Source organism: Emydura macquarii, unplaced genomic scaffold (genome assembly GCF_026122565.2).
Source record: "Emydura macquarii macquarii isolate MOO-44397 ecotype Brisbane River unplaced genomic scaffold, CSIRO-AGI_Emac_v2 contig_2768, whole genome shotgun sequence".
Taxonomy (NCBI): domain Eukaryota; kingdom Metazoa; phylum Chordata; order Testudines; family Chelidae; genus Emydura; species Emydura macquarii.
Genome location: NW_027132905.1, coordinates 30,793,138 through 30,798,162, shown reverse-complemented (window position 1 = coordinate 30,798,162; position 5,025 = coordinate 30,793,138).

The window sequence follows — 5,025 nt, the reverse complement described above, 5'->3', positions numbered from 1 at the left end:
TTTGGCAGGGCCTGGACGGTCTCGGCGGTTAGTTTGTCTGAATCGGTCCCGAGCTCTCCTGGGTTGTGGTGGACGGGGGGGTAACCTAGGAGCGGTCTGCTGCTGCCTCTGAGGCTGTTGTTTGCCCTGGCGTCTCGTGGGCTGAGGTACATACAGGCCCAATGACCTCAGAGTGGCCCTCGAGTCCTTCAGAGCATGCAGTTTACTGTCCGTCCTGTCTGAGAACAGGCCTGTGCCGTCAAAGGGCAGATCTTGAATTGCCTGCTGTACCTCAGTTGAGAGGCCGGAGGACTGTAGCCAGGACGAGCGGCGCATAACTATGCCGGATGCCATGGCTCTGCCCGCCGCGTCTGTAGCGTCACTGGCAGACTGCAGCGTAGCTCCCCCAATGATTGACCCCTCCTGGAGCAAGGTGGTAAAATCCAGTGCGAGGTCTTGGGGTAGGGCCGATGTAAATCTCTGGAGAGATGACCAGAGATTTAAATTATAACGCCCCAAAAGAGCCTGGTGGTTGGCTATGCGGAGCTGGAGAGCAGTGGTCGAGTACACCTTTCTCCCAAAAAGGTCTAGTTTTTTATATTCTTTGTTTTTGGGAGTATTAGCCTGGGCACCTTGCCGTTCTCGCGGGTTAACTGCGTCCACTACCAGCATACCCGGGGTGATTATACAGGTACTCGAACCCCTGCTGCGGGACATAGTATTTTCGCTCCGCCGTTTTTGATGTGGGAGCTACCGAGGCAGGGGTCTCCCAAATAGGCCTGACCAGCTTCAGCACCCGGTCATGCACTGGAAGCGCTACTCTAGAAGGCCCAGCAGAGGCCGGAATGCCAAATATGGGGTCCTCCTCCTCAGAAAGCTCCTTAAGGTCTATTTTAAGATTTTCTGCCAGCCTTTTCAGGAGCTCCTGGTGCGCCTTAAAATCAGGCAGCGGGGTCCTCTGGTCCCTGGATGTTGTGTCAGGGGGAGAAGAGGAGGAGGACTGCAGTAGGGGACCCGTGGAGGGACCCTCCCTAGGGTTGGATTCATACTCCAACGACTGGTCATCCCCTTGTGGGCTCTTAGGCGGAGGAGGAGGTTGAGGCTTTGATGAGGAGGGGAGTGACCCTGTCCCCTGTACTGTCTGTGGCGGCCAGGGTCCCCAGTAAGGCCATTGCCATGGGCCTTGTCCCCATGCCGGTACCGGGCCCGGTGCCGGGTATGGCGCCATTCCTATGTGGGCCGGGCTTGGAGATCTCCGGCTCCTCTTGCGCTGCCCTTTAGCTGGAGATGGGCTGCGCGACGAGGAGGAGCGATGGCGGCACTTGCCGTGTCGGCGTGATGGAGAGCCGCTGGAGGAAGATGAGTACCTCCGAGTCTTGCGGCGGTGTTTCCCGGTATGCTCCTGGGGCTCCGTGAACGTCATCTCTCCGGGCTAACATGCGGTACCGGAGAGACCCTCGGTGCCGAGATGCCCGGTGCCGGGGCTCGTGTCGGGCTGCAGGAACGGGGTTGAGACCCCCTTCGGTGCCGATCATGCTGCACCGGGCTGCCTGAGGGAGACCTGGAGCGTCGGCGGTAATGCCCCTCTTTTGGTGCCGGGGATCCAGAACGCCGACGCAGTGCTGTGTCCTCCCTCGGTACCGTACGTCGCGTCGGAGAACGTGTTGGCGACCGCGATCTATATCGGTACCGGGGGCTGTCCCTGGGTACCGCGGACTGAGAGCGACGATGATGTCCCGGTGTCTTCCTCGGTGCCACCGACTGTACCGGACTAGGTGATCTAGACCGCATATGGTGGTACCGGTCTCGTGCCCTCGGTGCCGGAGGGTGATGCTGGCTCGATGCAGGAACCTCCCGCGAAGGGCGAGATGGCTCGGAGTCCGAGACTGTGACCGAGCCCAGCGTGTCGGAGAGTCCCGCCGCCCACTGATCGAGCGGGATTGATTTTGCCTGTCTCTATGCGCAGCCGGGGATCTGGACCGATGCCGGGTTTGTATCTGGGGCACCGGGATCCGCACCGGACTGCGCTCCGAGGATCGGGAGCATTGATCCCTTGCCGGCACCGGTGACGGTTGGTGCCGGGAGCCGGAAGATGAGCAGGAGCGGTGCCGTGTCTCTTTGGGCTGGGTCTTTCCCCGCTGCATTGACCGGTGCTGAGGCTCCGGAGATCTTATTTTAGATACGGAGCTCTCTCGGGAACCTCCAGAGCACGCCCGGTGCCGTGACTTGGAGGAGCTCGACGACTCATGGTCGGAGCTGGGAGGGGAGGATGTTGCTCTCCCTCTCCCCGACCGTCTGGGGGGAGACACCGAGTCCCGTCTCCTCCGCCCACTGGGGTAGTCCAGCGCGGGCTTACCCCGAGACGCTGTCCCCGAAACCCTCGGCAAAGGGGGGGACGGAGGCGTAGGCAAGGCCATGAGGGCCCTTGCCGCTGCAAACGCCTCCGGCGTCGACGGCCCTTGTAGGGGCGCTCCCCCACCCCTTGGGGTCGGGGGAGGCTCCCTACGAGGAGATGCCGGTGCCGGGACAGCCTCAACGGCACGTGGCTGGGACATCTCCTGTATCACCCCCTGCTGTACCGGTCGCAGGGGGGAGTCCATAGCTACGGCCATCGGCCGTTTCTTCTTTTTCGGTGCCGTCTCGTGCGGTACCGATGGTGCCAATGTCGGTGCCGAAGGAGCGCTGCGCACCGACGAGATGCTCGGTGCCGTTGGTGATCTGGAGGGCTCCGAGTTGGGGCGCAGTGCCGACTCCATCAGAATCGCCCGGAGGCGAGCATCTCTGTCCTTTTGAGTACAGGGTTTAAAAGACTTGCAAATGCGGCACTTATCTTTTCGGTGTTGTTCCCCGAGGCATCTAAGGCAGCGATCATGCGGGTCACTGACGGAGAACACTTTGGAACAGGCCGCACATGGTTTGAACCCCGTGGAGCCCGGCATGGCTCCTAAGGACGAGCCCCTAAGGGCTAACTATTTACACTATCTGTTATCTAACAACACTATTGACTATACTAACTAATAAAAACAAGAAAACTTATCTACACAATTAGAGGTTGCTACTTGCGAGGAGGCAAGGGGCAGGCGTTCCACTGACCGTCACGGGCGGAAAGAAGGAACTGGGGGCCCGCGCGGTCAGCAGCGCCCTATATGCCGCGCTATACGCGCGCCACTCCAGGGGGCGCCGGGACCGACCGCTGGGGTTGCTAGGGCAAAAAAGCTTCCGCAGGCTCGTGCACGGGGCGCGCACTCACTTATATGGAATGCATATGAGCAACTCTCGAAGAGAGAAATGCCAAGGTCAGGGCAGGCTGTAAAAGGAGAGCAGATTCTCCCAACACTGGTGGATGACACTGAAGTCAGACTCCCCAACCAGTCCCAAACTGCGCTTCTGAATCCCCACAGAAGCCAGTATACAAATACACATATCCCCCTTTACTGCATTCCAGCTTCTGGCTCCCAAATCAGCACTAGGTCCAGGAAAGAGACAATTGGTTAAACTCTATGCTCTTTACTAAAAAGGTTCCCTCTGACCCCAAGGGGTCAGCCATGGTACCAGTTCAATATCAGTTTGGATCTTACCTAAAATACCATGCTACCAGCCAATCCTTTAGTAATTAAACTAAAGGTTTATTGTAAAAAGAGAGAAATAAACCATAAATGTTAAAAGGTCAAAGCACATCAGACACATACAAATGATTGAAAGTCCACATACATCAGGTTTCTCGGAGAAATGTGGAATTTCAGACTTGTATAGTCCCCTCTGTTATACATCCAGTACCTGGATGGGTCTCAGTCCTTTGTTACACAGCTTCAGTTGCAGATGACTTGATCCAGAGGTAAGTAGGTGGCTGAAGCTCAGGATGGTAGACTGGTGACTGACGACAAAATGGATTCCCAAGGCCTCTGCTTTATATACCCTCTGGCCCTGGCCATGCGGTCTTGTGAAATGTTATAAGAACTAAAATGGAGTCCAGAGTCACATGGGCAAATCCTGGTGACTCACTAGGTGATGCTGCTTGTGGAATTTCACAGGAACCAAAATGGGGTCCAGAGTCACATGAGCAGGTTCTGCTAACCTTGCTAACCTGGGCCCCTTGCACCTGGGAATATCTTAACGGGCATTAAGCAGGCTATTGTTCTGCAGCCATTCTGTCTGAGATGCCACTCAGACAGCACACTTTGAAATACAGATATATCAAATATATCTATAACTTCCATTTCACACCTCAGACGTGAACATAAGCATTATCATCTTACTTAGCGTATTATAACATTTCTAACAGTACCTGACATGGCATATCTTACATGAATTAATATGATTTTGACATATTGATGTCAAACAATATAACAAATCCTCTCCCCCCCCCATCTACCCAGCATGACAGCACGTGTTGGAGTGTGGTGTTGCCAGCCCAGTTTTAGCTGGACTGGGGACAGGGGTTATGGGAGAGGCAGCTAATATGCTCCCAACATGCACAATGGGCCTAGTAACTACATCAGCTTCACCTCAGCTCCAGTTTCAAACAGTTGGGGCTGGTGAGGGCACCCAGGCAAGGAAGCTGGAGGTCTAAAACAAGGTTACTTACCAGTAACTGTTGTTCTTCGAGACGTGTTGCTCATATCCATTCCAATTTAGGTGTGTGCACGCCCTGTGCACAGATTCCCGGAACCTTTTCCCTAGCAAGCCCCGCAGGGCCAGCTCAGGTGCCCCCTGGAGTGCCACGCTCATGTCGCGGTATAAAGGGCACTGCTGGCCCCGCGGGTCCCCAGTCCCTTCTTTCTGCTGACTCCAACAGTGGGGACGGGGGGGTGGGTTTGGAATGGATATGAGCAACACATCTCGAAGAACAACAGTTACTGGTAAGTAAAACAAGGTTAGTTACCAGTAACTGTTGTTCTTCGAGATGTGTTGCTCATATCCATTCCAATATAGGTGAGTGCACGCCACAGTGCACAGTTCCCGGAACTTTTTTCCCCTTAGCAGCCCCCGTAGGGCCGGCTCTGGTGCCCCCTGGAGTGCCGCGCCCATGCCGCAGCACATGAGGCA